Here is a 14,956-nt window from a genome sequence, read left to right as displayed (position 1 = left end):
GTAGGATGGAGCTGCAGGACGGTGAAGTAGCAAGCTGGGTGACAGTTAGAAAGCAGGGTAGAGGGAAGAGTGCCAGGGAGGCTAGTCCTGAACTGGCACACCCCAATAAGTTTGCTAAGTTGGCAGATGAGGGGGGTGCCAGTACAGGGGTAGCACTGCTGCAGCCAATATGGCTAAATAGAGCTGTAAGGGGCGCAATAAGTGACAAAAATAAAGCATTTAGAGAATTAAAGGAAGTCGGTAGTGATGAGGCATTAAATAAATAAAGAAAATTAAATAAATTCTGTAAAAAGCAAATCAAGGGAGCAAAGATTGAGACAGAGAGACTCATTGCCAGAGAGAGTAAAAATAATCCCAAAATATTAATTAACTAAATAAATAGTAAGAAACTAAAAAATGATAGTGTTGGCCCCCTTAAAAATAGTCTGGGTGAAATGGTGGATGAGGATGAGGAAAAAGCCAATATACTAAATGACTTTTTTTCATCAGTATTTACAAAAGAAAATTCCATGGCAGACAAAATGACTAGTGATATAAATTCCCAATTAAATGTCACCTGCTTAACCCAGCAGGAAGTGCGGCGGCATCTAAAAATCACTAAAATTGACAAATCTCCGGGCCCGGATGGGATACACCCCCGAGTACTGCAGCAATTAAGTACAGTCATTGATAGACCATTATTTTTAATCTTTAAAGACTCCATAATAACAGGGTCTGTACCACAGGACTGGCGTATAGCAAATGTGGTGCCAATATTCAAAAAGGGGACAAAAACTGAACTCGGAAACTATAGGCCAGTAAGCTTAACCTCTACTGTGGGTAAAATCCTGGAGGGCATTCTAAGGGATGCTATGCTGGAGTATCTGAAGAGGAATAACCTCATGACCCAGTATCAGCACGGGTTTACTAGGGACCGTTCATGTCAGACTAATTTGATCAGTTTCTATGAAGAGGTAAGTTCCGGACTGGACCAAGGGAACCCAGTGGATGTAGTGTATATGGACTTTTCAAAAGCTTTTGATATGGTGCCACACAAAAGGTTGATACATAAAATGAGAATAATGGGGATAGGGGAAAATATATGTAAGTGGGTTGAGAGCTGGCTCAGGGATAGGAAACAAAGGGTGGTTATTAATGGAGCACACTCGGACTGGGTAGCGGTTAGCAGTGGGGTACCACAGGGGTCAGTATTGGGCCCTCTTCTTTTTAACATATTTATTAATGACCTTGTAGGGGGCATTCAGAGTAGAATTTCAATATTTGCAGATGACACTAAGCTCTGCAGGGTAATCAATACAGGGAAGGACAATTTTATATTACAGGATGATTTATGTAAACTAGAAGCTTGGGCTGATAAATGGCAAATGAGCTTTAATGGGGATAAATGTAAGGTCATGCACTTGGGTAGAAGTAATAATATGGTAACAAAACCAGGCAACATAATAGATATACAAGGGGAATTCAAAGCACTAAATAGTGCAGAAAGACCCCTCACCAAACGCAAGAACCAACTCCATAAAGATTACAAGAAAAGGAGTACACCAGGAGCATATAGGTAATAGAAAATAGTAACAATACTTTATTAAACCACATATGTTAATACAAAAGTGTGACTAGTATCATCACTGTATTATCACTGTGTCAGGTAAAGCTATCTAACTCGTGGGCGAAACGCGCGTCGGGGGTTCTGTTGGTGGATCCCTCCTGGTGCGCCTGGCTCTGGGACCCTGTATAGGTAAGCGCTGCTCCGGTTTACTTTTGGATTGTCATACCACTGGGTGTTGTCGACTAAGTAGTATATACCTGACACAGTTAAACCTACAGTGACATGCGTTTACATTTTACTGTTACATTGGCCCCATAGTCAGGACGCACTGGGGGGATACCCACTCATGTTTTTATCATCCTTGTACGTTGTATTTTTTGATGCTATTTTGATGATACTAGTCACACTTTTGTATTTACATATGTGGTTTAATAAAGTATTGTTACTATTTTCTATTACCTATATGCTCCTGGTGTACTCCTTTTCTTAGAAGTAATAAGATGTATAACTATGTGCTTAATTCTAAAACTCTGGGCAAAACCGTCAATGAAAAAGACCTGGGTGTATGGGTGGATGACAAACTCATATTCAGTGGCCAGTGTCAGGCAGCTGCTACAAAGGCCAATAAAATAATGGGATGCATTAAAAGAGGCATTGAGGCTCATGAGGAGAACATAATTTTACCTCTATACAAGTCACTAGTTCGACCACACTTAGAATACTGTGCACAGTTCTGGTCTCCGGTGTATAAGAAAGACATAGCTGAACTGGAGCGGGTGCAGAGAAGAGCGACCAAGGTTATTAGAGGACTGGGGGTTCTGCAATACTAAAATAGGTTATTACACTTGGGGCTATTTAGTTTGGGAAAAATGAAGACTAAGGGGTGATATTATTTTAATGTATAAATATATGAGGGGACAGTACAAAGACCTTTCTGATGATCTTTTTAATCATATACCTGAAACAGGGACAAGGGGGCATCCTCTACGTCTGGAGGAAAAGAGGTTTAAGCATAATAACGTACGTGGATTCTTTACTGTAAGAGCAGTGAGACTATGGAACTCTCTGCCGTATGATGTTGTAATGAGTGATTCATTACTTAAATTTAAGAGGGGACTGGATACATTTCTGGAAAAGTCTAATGTTACAGGGTATATACACTAGATTCCTTGATAGGGCGTTGATCCAGGGAACTAGTCTGATTGCCGTATGTGGAGTCGGGATGGAATTTTTTTCCCCAAGGTGGAGCGGCTACGTTCACATTTGCGGTGCGTCGGGCGCAACCGCAGCGACGCATGCGCCATGCGCCCCTATATTTAACATGGGGGGTGCATGGACATGCGTGGTGTTGCATTTTGTGACGCATGCGTTTTTTGGGCGCAAGCGTCAGGGCGCAGAGGACGCTGCTTGTTGCATTTTTTTGCGCTTTAAAAATGAACGCATGCGTCACAAAACGCAGCGTTTTGCTGCATTTTGCGTGCGTTGTGCGTTGCGTCACCGACGCAGCACACAACAACGCAAATGTGAACGTAGCCTTACTTTTTGCCACACGGGGTTTTTTTGCCTTCCTCTGGATCAACATGTTAGCGCATGTTAGGTTAGGCTATGGGTTGAACTAGATGGACTTATAGTCTTCCTTCAACCTTAATAACTACCGTATTTTTCGGACTACAAGACGCACTTTTTCCCCCCAAAAAAGGGGGGAAAATGGGGGGTGCGTCTAATAGTCGCAATGCAGGCTTACCGTGGCGGCAGAGGTGCGATTGCAGAGGTGCAGCGGCAGAGGTGCGGCGGCAGAGGTGTGGCGGCAGAGGAGGCGCAGTAAGCGGGGTCCCTTTCTCTGGTGAGGTGGTGCAGCAGCCCGGTATGCAGCAGAGCCGGGTGAATCCTGTTGTTATCGGTGGTGGCGGCCATTTTCCTGAGGCCGCGCGTGCGCAGATGGAGCGCTCTGCTTCCCGGGGCTTCAGGAAAATGGCCGCCGCGATCTCCATCTGCGTATTCGCGGCCTCCCGCGGCCATTTTCCTGAAGCCCCGGGAAGCAGAGCGCTTCATCTGCACACGCGCGGCCTCAGGAAGATGGCCGCGCCCACCGATAACAACAGGATTCACCCGGCTCTGCTGCTTACCGGGCTGCTGCATCACCATACCGGGGAAAGGGACCCCGCTTACTGCGCCTCCTCTGCCGCTGCACCTCTGCCACCGCACCTCTGCCACCGCACCTCTGCCACCGCACCTCTGCCACCACGGTAAGCCTGCATTGCCTGCACGGTAAGCCTGGGACCCCTCTCACGCCATACCTCTCACTGCACCTCCTCATCCCAGCACCTCCTCATCCCAGCACCTCCTCATCCCAGCACCTCCTCATCCCAGCACCTCCTCATCCCAGCACCTCCTCATCCCAGCATCACCCCACCTCTGCCGACACCTTGCCTCCTGTGACCCTGCTCTGCCACCGCCAGCCCTCAGGTAAGATACTGTAAATTCGGACAATAAGACGGACCCCCATCTTATAAAAAATCTTTTTTTCTGCAATTTTCACCCCAAATTTGGGGTGCGTCTTATTGTCCGGTGCATCTTATAGTCTGAAAAATACGGTATGTAACTATGTAACTATGTAACTTACCCAGTGACTCTGGAGATGGAAAATGACTCTGCAGTACAAACTTATGCTTCACTGGGAACGGCTGATTTCTGATGACTCGGATGCTGACTGCCACTGTTCAAGTTATGAGAATCCATAGGATGTCATAGCTACAGGTCATTATGGGAAGGCCGTATTTGGCATTCATGCTGCCCAAGGCACTTTACGTGGTCACGCCCCCTACTGATCAGCCAGACTAAGGGTGTGTGCACACAGCGTCATTTTCAGGCAGATCTGCTCCGTATTCCACTTGAAAAGTGCTAACTGTATGCCAAAAAATGAACTCGTTCACTTCAAAGTAAAGACGACTCGCTGTTCACACTTTCAATCCTTTGAGATTTATTTTTAACTACTTCAGGTTTCCTAAGACATGAAACAGCTTCAAGATGTGACCGGTCCAACTTATTGGTGGTTTGGAAGCCAATTACTGGTTTGTTAAAAAAAATAAACAAAAACTAATGGCTGAAACATGTCGGAAAAAATGACCAAAAAGAATCAAAAATGTTGATTCAGGACAAAATGAGGATTGTGTTCACATGTGATCGCGTTGCTGCGAGGGTCTCCTACCTCCTTCCTCCTTGCTGGACCCGGATCCAAGATGGCCGCGGCATCCGGGTCCTGCAGGGAGGGAGGTGGCTTCACAGAGCCTGCTCAGAGCAGGCACTGTGAAGCCTGCAGTGCTGCATGTCAGATCGGTGATCTGACAGAGTGCTGTGCAAACTGCCAGATCATCGATCTGTGATGTTCCCCCCTGGGACAAAGTAAAAAAGTAAAAAAAAATTTTTCCAAATGTGTAAAAAAAAATAAAAAAAAATATTCCTAAATAATGAAAAAAAATATATATATATTATTCCCATAAATACATTTCTTTATCTAAATAATAAAAAAAAACAATAAAAGTACACATATTTAGTATCGCCGCATCCGTAACAACCCGAAATATAAAACTGGGCCACTAGTTAACCCCTTCAGTAAACACCGTAAGAAAAAAAAAATGAGGCAAAAAACAACGCTTTATTATCATACCGCCGAACAAAAAGTGGAATAACACGCGATCAAAAAGACAGATATAATTAACCATGGAACCGCTGAAAGCGTCATCTTGTCCCGCAAAAAACGAGCCACCATACAGCATCATCAGCGAAAAAATAAAAAGTTATAGTCCTGAGAATAAAGCGATGCAAAAATAATTATTTTTTATATAAAATAGTTTTTATCGTATAAAAGCGCCAAAACATAAAAAAATAATATAAATGAGGTATCGCTGTAATCGTACTGACCCGAAGAATAAAACTGCTTTATCAATTTTACCAAAATGGAACGGTATAAATGCCTCCCCCTAAAGAAATTCATGAATAGCTGGTTTTTGGTCGTTCTGCCTCACAAAAATCGTAATAAAAAGCGATCTAAAAATGTCACGTGCCCGAAAATGTTACCAAAAAAAATGTCAACTCGTCCCACAAAAAACAAGACCTCACATGACCCTGTGGACCAAAATATGGAAAAATTATAGCTCTCAAAATGTGGTAACGCAAAAAATATTTTTTGCAATAAAAAGCGTCTTTCAGTGTGTGACGGCTGCCAATCATAAAAATCCGCTAAAAAAACAGCTATAAAAGTAAATCAAACCCCCCTTCATCACCCCCTTAGTAAGGGAAAAATAAAAAAAATGTATTTATTTTTATTTTCCCATTAGGGTTAGGGCTAGGGTTAGGGCTAGGGCTAGGGTTAGGGTTAGGGCTAGGGTTAGGGTTAGGGCTAGGGTTAGGGTTAGGGTTAGGGCTAGGGTTAGGGCTAGGGTTAGGGTTAGGGCTAGGGTTAGGGTTAGGGCTAGGGTTAGGGCTAGGGTTAGGGCTAGGGTTAGGGTTAGGGCTAGGGTTAGGGTTAGGGCTAGGGTTAGGGTTAGGGTTGGGGCCACAGTTAGGGTTGGGGCTAAAGTTAGGGTTAGGGTTGGGGCTAAAGTTACGGTTAAGGTTTAGATTACATTTACAGGTGGGAATAGGGTTGGGATTAGGGTTAGGGGTGTGTCAGGGTTAGAGGTGTGGTTAGGGTTACTGTTGGGATTAGGGTTAGGGGTGTGTTTGGATTAGGGTTTCAGTTATAATTGAGGGGTTTCCACTGTTTAGGCACATCAGGGGCTCTCCAAACGTGACATGGCGTCCGATCTCAATTCCAGCCAATTCTGCGTTGAAAAAGTAAAACAGTGCTCCTTCCCTTCCGAGCTCTCCCGTGTGCCCAAACGGGTTTACCCCAACATATGGGGTATCAGCGTATGCAGGACAAATAGGACAACAACTTTTGAGGTCCAATTTCTCCTGTTACCCTTGGGAAAATACAAAACTGGGGGCTAAAAAATATTTTTTGTGGGAAAATTTTTTTTTTTATTTTCAAGGCTCTGCGTTATAAACTGTAGTGAAACACTTGGGGGTTCAAAGTTCTCACAACACATCTAGATGAGTTCCCTGGGGGGTCTAGTTTCCAATATAGGGTCACTTGTGGGGGGTTTCTACTGTTTAGGTACATTAGGGGCTCTGCAAACGCAATGTGACACCTGCAGACCATTCCATCTAAGTCTGCATTCCAAATGGCGCTCCTTCCCTTCCGAGCCCTCCCATGCGGCCAAACAGTGGTTCCCCCCATATATGGGGTATCAGCGCACTCAGGACAAATTGGACAACAACTTTTGGGGTCGAATTTATCTTCTTACCCTCGGGAAAATACAAAACTGGGGGCTAAAAAATAATTTTGGGGGGAATTTTTTTTTTTTCACGGCTCTGCGTTACAAACTGTAGTGAAACACTTGGGGGTTCAAAGCTCTCACAACACATCTAGATGAGTTCCTTAGGGGGTCTACTTTCCAAAATGGTGTCACTTGTGGGGGGTTTCTACTGTTTAGGTACATTAGGGGCTCTGCAAACGCAATGTGACACCTGCAGACCATTCCATCTAAGTCTGCATTCCAAATGGCGCTCCTTCCCTTCCGAGCCCTCCCATGCGGCCAAACAGTGGTTTTCCCCCACATATGGGGTATCAGCACACTCAGGACAAATTGGACAACAACTTTTGGGGTCGAATTTCTCTTCTTACCCTCGGGAAAATACAAAACTGGGGGCTAAAATTAACTTTTGTGGGAAAAAATTTTTGTTTTATTTTTACGGCTCTGCATTATAAACTTCTGTGAAGCCCTTGGTGGGTCAAAGCGCTTAAAACACATCTAGATAAATTAAAAAGTCAAACAGCGCTCCTTCCCTTCTGAGCTCTCCCATGCGCCCAAACAGTGGTTAACCCCCACATATGGGGTATCAGCGTACTCAGGACAAATTGTACAACAGCTTTTTGGGTCCAATTTCTTCTCTTACCCTTGGGAAAATAAAAAAATTGGGGGCAAAAAGATAATTTTTGTGAAAAAATATGATTTTTTATTTTTACTGTTCTGCATTATAAACTTCTGTGAACCACTTGGTGGGTCAAAGTGCTCACCACACCTCTAGATAAGTTCCTTAGGGGGTCTACTTTCCAAAATGGTGTCACTTGTGGGTGGTTTCAATGTTTAGGCACATCAGTGGCTCTCCAAACGCAACACGGTGTCCCATCTCAATTCCTGTCAATTTTGCATTGAAAAGTCAAATGGCGCTCCTTCCCTTCCGAGCTCTCCCATTCGCCCAAACAGTGGTTTACCCCCACATATGGGGTATCAGCGTACTCAGGACAAATTGTACAACAACTTTTGGGGTCCAATTTCTTCTCTTACCCTTGGGAAAATAAAACATTGGGGGCGAAAAAATAATTTTTGTGAAAAAATATGATTTTTTATTTTTACGGTTCTGCATTATAAACTTCTGTGAAGCACTTGGTGGGTCAAAGTGCTCACCACACCTCTAGATACGTTCCTTAGGAGGTCTACTTTCCAAAATGGTGTCACTTGTGGGGGGTTTCAATGTTTAGGCACATCAGGGGCTCTCCAAACGCAACATGGTGTCCCATCTCAATTCCTGTCAATTTTGCATTGAAAAGTCAAACGGCGCTCCTTCCCTTCCGAGCTCTCCCATTCGCCCAAACAGTGGTTTACCCCCACATATGGGGTATCAGCGTACTCAGGACAAATTGTACAACAACTTTTGGGGTCCAATTTCTTCTCTTACCCTTGGGAAAATAAAAAATTGGGGGCGAAAAAATAATTTTTGTGAAAAAATATGATTTTTTATTTTTACGGTTCTGCATTATAAACTTCTGTGAAGCACTTGTGGGGGGTTTCAATGTTTAGGCACATCAGGGGCTCTCCAAACGCAACATGGTGTCCCATCTCGATTCCAGTCAATTTTGCATAGAAAAGTCAAATGGCGCTCCTTCGCATCCGAGCTCTGTCATGCGCCCAAACAGTGGTTTACCCCCACATATGGGGTATCGGTGTACTCAGGACAAATTGTACAACAACTTTTGGGGTCCATTTTCTCCTGTTACCCTTGGTAAAATAAAACAAATTGGAGCTGAATTAAATTTTTTGTGAAAAAAAGTTGAATGTTCATTTTTATTTAAACATTCCAAAAATTCCTGTGAAGCACCAGAAGGGTTAATAAACTTCTTGAATATGGTTTTGAGCACCTTGAGGGGTGCAGTTTTTAGAATGGTGTCACACGTGGGTATTTTCTATCATATAGACCCCTCAAAATGACTTCAAATGAGATGTGGTCTCTAAAAAAAAAATGGTGTTGTAAAAATGAGAAATTGCTGGTCAACTTTTAACACTTATAACTCCCTAACAAGAAAAAAATTTGGTTCCAAAATTGTGCTGATGTAAAGTAAACATGTGGGAAATGTTATTTATTAAGTATTTTGTGTGACATATCTCTGTGATTTAATTGCATAAAAATTCAAAGTTGGAAAATTGCAAAATTTTCATAATTTTCGCCAAATTTCCGTTTTTTTCACAAACAAACGCAGGTACTATTAAAGAATTTTTACCACTATCATGAAGTACAATATGTCCCGAGAAAATAATGTCAGAATCATTGGGATCCGTTGAAGCGTTCCAGAGTTATAACCTCATAAAGGGACAGTGGTCAGAATTGTAAAAATTGGCCCGGTCATTAACGTGCAAACCACCCTCGGGGCTTAAGGGGTTAAGGAGCATTAAAGGGCTTATATGGTTTAACACTACAAATCTACAGTCACTCTATGTGACTTCAGAATTGTGAGGATTTTCTGGTGTCAGCACCGGGAACGGTTGTCATGTGACAGTAAGTATGCAATATGGCTGGAAGTATGCAAATCACATACTTGCAGAGTCACATGACTGCCGCTCTTGACGCTGACACTGGCGAATCCTCTTAGCAAGCAGTGCATGATTTGAAGATTCACAAGTCTGTAGTCACTCTATATTTCAAGTTTTAGACCAGACCACTTCCTTAACACTACAGCCGATAAAGGGAAACTGATTACTGATCTATCTAAAAAGGTTGGCAATCACCGGATGTCCAAGCAAAATGTTCATTCGCTGAGTAAAAATAATTTTAAGCTTTCTGAAAGGAAGTCTGTCAAGTCATAATGACAATTAGACTGCATACAGATTTATATAAAAGACGTGGCACCTACTGAAATAATACAAAGAAAATACAGTTTAGGGTAATATTTGCTGAAAAAAGCAACATTTAATTAGTATGTAAATAAAGACACTTCTGTGCATGGGCAAAGCCATTTGAAAATTTAAGGGAACCTCTCACAAGGCTTTCCCTATATAAAGTACGGCCAACGTCTTTCAGCCCTCTGGTACAGCATTCAGTTACACTGTATGCATGTCCCTATTCACTTATGCAGGGCACAAAAAGAACTTTTATTATACTGACAGATGGCGCGGTCTGATCTGATGGGCATCTCTGGGCTTGATCCTGCCCCTAAGCTCTTCTTACAATTGTCGTCCTCCTTCCTTGCTTCATGTGAATGGTGCGCCCTACGTCATCATCATGGTGTTCCCCAATTGTGCTCCTAAGCAGGTGCACTTCTCCCTGCCATCCTGAGGGCAGCGCAAAGTATTATAGTGTGAATGAGCCAAGAAAGGCAAAAGAGCACTGATGACACAATGGTAAAGCTGGCGCATGCGCACTACTGAACTTTGCTCTGCCTTCGGCAAGTCAAAGAGAAGTGAAACTGTGAAGGAGCGAGATGGGGGACACTGTGGGGATGACATAGGACGCGTCATCCACATAAAACAGGGAAGGAGTACAGCAATTCTAAGAACAGAGGAGGCGTTGGATGAAGTCCAGAGACTTCAATTTTTTAAACTTGTATAGGAGATTTGGGACATACATACAGCTTACTAGTATTCTGTAACCAAGGGTTTATAGGTGCTGCACATTCTTTATATGAGGAAAACTTGTTTGTCTTGATTACTAGTGATCCATTGGTAATAGCGAGCACAGTATAACATCAGTTCACCTGTCTGCGCTTGTGCACCCACACTGGAGGACCACAGCAGCACGCTCCAAGTGCACACAATGTGACTGGGGCGCGTTCTAATGCATGGATCCGGCCTGTCTGTGGCTGCCACCCACAAGGGAGTAGTGAGCGGGTGTCTTTAGTGAGGAGGCGGGTATGGCGCTGTGATGTGCTGTCTGCTCACCTCTACTCCCTTCATAATAATTGAATCCACAGGCAAAAACAGGCAGCAACAAGGCATCAGAACACAGTCACATTGTGTGCACGTTCACACTGACACTCGGAGCGGTACTGTGCTCCTCTAGTGTTAGGGCACAAGTGCAGAAATGCAAAGTTATTTTAGACAGCAATTTCTCTTACCAAAGGAAAAGGGAATGGCTTCAATATGCAAATTGGAAAGACTAACGGTGCACCAAGGCATAGGCCACGCCAAGAGTGCACAGAAATACTCTTATGTGCATATTAAAAATTAAATATTAAATTCATTTAAAACAGTATATGCCTGGGCTATGTCCCCTATATAAATGTGTGGACCTAGAGTTAAATACGAGCCTGGCCGTGTAGCAGTGCAAAATTATGCTTGTCTGCTTTCTGTTGCTTCAACAGTGTGAGAGATGGTTTTATTTTATTTTTTAAAGACTGGCAATCGAATCTCAATATTTTCAAATTCTTGTGAAACCTTGAATTTCAGGATATTTGACGCTAACTCAATCCTCCTCATATTCATCTGTTTATCTCTATTACTAAAGGTTCTTTTTTAACAGATGTCCCTCTTTTATTTGTATAAGTGAGGTGACTTTCCTAATATGACAAGAATTTAATATACGGTGTATGTGACTTGTTCTTTTTTTGTGCATTGTAGTGTAATATAATATGAAATGTTTGCTGATTCTTTGAACTGCTATTCAATTATATGAAATAAACTGATTTAGTGCAGTGTTTTCTTAAGGATGGCACACTATGCAATAAGGACTCATGTACTTGAATAGTTAATATGCATAGTGCTCATACAGTGCAAATTGTGTCATTTTAATTTTGTATCTCAAAACTATAATCACTCTATGTGTTGTCATATGGTTCCAAAAAAGTATAAATTATGATTGACTAGATGGCAGCCCGATTCTAAAGAATCGGGAGTCTAGAATCCATATATACTTGAAATTCGGCAGGAGCTTGCAGAGCAACGTCACTGGGCCCGCCTCCACGCAGTAGAAACTTGCTGTGAGGTAAAAATTCAAAAATCACACCAAAATGGCGGGCGGAGTATGTCACAGTACGGCACATTTCTGATTGGTCGCTCGCAGCAGGCGGCAACCAATCAAACACTGGACACTGTTGACGTCACTTATCTCCGGACATTAGCTCCGGACATTAGCTCCAGACATTAGCTCCGGACATTAGCTCCGGACATTAGCTCCGGACATTAGCTCCAGACATTAGCTCCGGACATTAGCTCCGGACAAAGCCACGGAAGTTGGCACAAATTGCAGGAAGTAGTATTCTAGGCAATTATATATTAGATAGGAAAAACACCATTCTACTGCCATCTGTCAAATGCACTACATAGAGAGAGAGAGAGACCCCAGAACGGAAAATGTGCATGATTTCTATGGAGAATGCATGAAAAAACGGATTCCGCGGCCGGATTCATCATTTCACATCTCAGTTTCATCCGTTTATCGCTGGAACCATCGCTGAGCGCTTTTTCGCCAGACAGAAAAAAACATTCCTCTTTACATTATCTCCGTCTGCCAGAAACAGCTTTTTTGATAGATCCAGCAGAAAACGAATGAAACTTGAGGCCATCAGGCACAATCCGGCACTAGTACAACTCTATGAAAGAAAAAAACGGATCTGGCGGTAAAAAAAACGGATCCGTTTTTTTCAAAACTTGCCGGATTGTACCTGATAGCAAAAACCTGACGTGTGAAAGTAGCCTTACCCGAGAGCGGAGTACCACACCTCTGGCTGAGATTCAGTACCTCTGTGGTGACTGGACCCTCAGGGGTGCCACACTAGGACACTGACCTCAGCGGGTGGACCCACAGTGCTATATGTTTGTTTTCTGTTTGTTTTCAATTTGTTCCACAGACTGCCATCTTTTGGTTTGCTTAAACTTGAGCAGCTTTATGGAACTAATAAACCTGACTGAACATGATGCACATGTGCCGCCATTTACACAAGTGCTGCATTCATACTGCCAACTTCATCCTTTGCATTGCAAAAGGTGAAATCCATGGTGAACACATGTAGTACTAGTCAATTAGTACTAGTCTATACTAGTTAATTAAACCTATAAGTTTTCTTTGCAGCAATTCAAAATATAGTGGACTTGCTGTCAAAATTCTGGATGAAAAATTCATTGTGAATCCCTTGTGAGCAATTCCTTAAAAATAAATTGTCATCAGGATTATGCATATTAAACTAAATGTATGCCCATGATGGCACTATTATACTAATTTAATACAAACATTTAGTGAAGATGCCCGCAGCCTGATTGCATTGGTCTCCATGCATCAGGGCTGGACTATGGGGCAGGACTATGGGTATTGTCTCTGACTCTGTCACAGCCCCTCAGCTGCCTCTGGTCTTTATCCTCTTCCTTATTTAAGTTTCGCACCTGCACCATCCTAGCCAAGGACAGATTGAGATCTTGGGTTAAATGGTGCCTGTAGTGGCGCATGTGCAGATTGACCTCCAGTAATCTTCAGTAAAATGAGGCCATGTGCAGATTGAGATCTCATATCACCATTGAGCCGAGATGATAATATGTGCCTGCATCGGCACTGACGCCATTTTCCTGAAAACTGTTAGATCAATCCGCGCAAGCGCCGATCGTTGTTGGACAACATAGGCGTACAATTTAAATAAAGAAGAGGATAAAGGTGACGATTTTAGAACAACCAGGCTGCAGATTTCTTCACTAAATAAATGTATAAAATGAGTAGACACACTTTTATTTGAATATGCATAGCCCTGATGACAAGTTCTCTTTGAACTCAATCACACTGTTGAGACATGTTGCAGTGATCCTAAGCCCTGTCCTTAGGTAAAGTCAAGTAGCACACCTTGATATGTTTCACATGTTTTATATTATAGGGCAAAATGTATGAAATATTGCCTAAATAAATATAGACTATACTTTAAAGTGAATTTCCACCACCACCACCACCACTAGGGGTGACATAGGAGATCACTGACTTTATACACTATAATGAACTATAGCAGCCATAATTATATGTTAAGACATTAATCATCACTGAAGTTTGGATCTAAAAATAAATGATAATAAAAGGTGGATTCTCTTAAAAACGTAATACTTATCTACACTTTTATTTAAACATTGCATTTTCATTAATGAGCTAAATAATGTATAACTCACCTAATACGGAACTAACTAAAAAACACCTCTCTGTGCAGCTTCATCTGGGGAAGAAAAGTACTGGGCTCTGAAGCTATATCTGTCGACAGGAAAGAAATATCTCTGACAAGAGTGTTTGTTTTGTCTCTTCCAAATTTAGCTAAAATGCCTCAGGGAGCGCTTATGTAAATATGACGTCCCCATTTAGTCTAATATATGTTCAGTGTCATCATGTCCTATGTGTGCTGCTTAGGAGTTGTTCATTACACCTAATATATCAACATTTAATCGTTTGTCTTTTTTATTTTCTCTTCACTCCATGGAGCCGCTGAGCTGTTTCATTAATATATTATACTGATATACCTAAAGTGTAAATTAAGTATACATTGTTTGAATATAAAATTGAAAATACTCACTAGGATGTCATAGCGCTAATGGTAAATTTGCTTTGTACAGAAGAATGTTTTGTATAATACAAAAGTCATTTTCTATATGAAATGTTTCATGTGTCTGGGTGACTGAAGTCACTTTTTTCACTTATTTCTTTTGGAATCCTACTTCCATTCTATTTTTTTTATACATTTGGAGTCTTTTGAATGGATGGTTGTGATAGTTTTGCACCCACAACATTAAGACTGTGTTCTGGAGAGCTTTTTATTTATATATACTCTACTAGCTGAAGAGCCCGGCGTTGCCTGGGCATAGTAAATATCTGTGGTTAGTTATAGCACCTCACTTCTCTTATTTTCCCATCACGCCTCTCATTTTCCCAATCACATCGTTCATTTTCCCCCTCATATCTCTCTCATTTTCTCCCTTACACCTCTCATTTTCTCCCTCACTCCTCTCATTCCCCCCTAACACTTGTCATTTCGACCTCACATCTGTCATTTTCCGATCACTCCACTATTTTCCCTCACTCCTCTTTCGACGCCACATCTGTCATTTTCCGATCACTCCACTATTTTCCCTCACT

The 14,956-nt window shown here is 42.2% G+C and overlaps 1 long non-coding RNA gene across 1 annotated transcript in view; it reads right to left on the bottom strand.

Annotated features, from left to right (window-relative positions):
• LOC138657886 (uncharacterized) overlaps positions 1–14,076 on the bottom strand; it is a 126,672-nt gene extending 112,596 nt beyond the window's left edge. The window contains exon 1 of the long non-coding RNA XR_011317240.1: positions 14,002–14,076. This is a non-coding gene — a long non-coding RNA (uncharacterized lncRNA). The remainder of the gene's footprint in view (positions 1–14,001) is intronic.
• Positions 14,077–14,956: the final 880 nt, after the last annotated feature.

This window comes from Ranitomeya imitator, chromosome 1 (assembly GCF_032444005.1).
Source record: "Ranitomeya imitator isolate aRanImi1 chromosome 1, aRanImi1.pri, whole genome shotgun sequence".
NCBI classification, from domain to species: Eukaryota; Metazoa; Chordata; class Amphibia; order Anura; family Dendrobatidae; genus Ranitomeya; species Ranitomeya imitator.
This window is presented reverse-complemented; position numbering and strand designations above follow the sequence as displayed.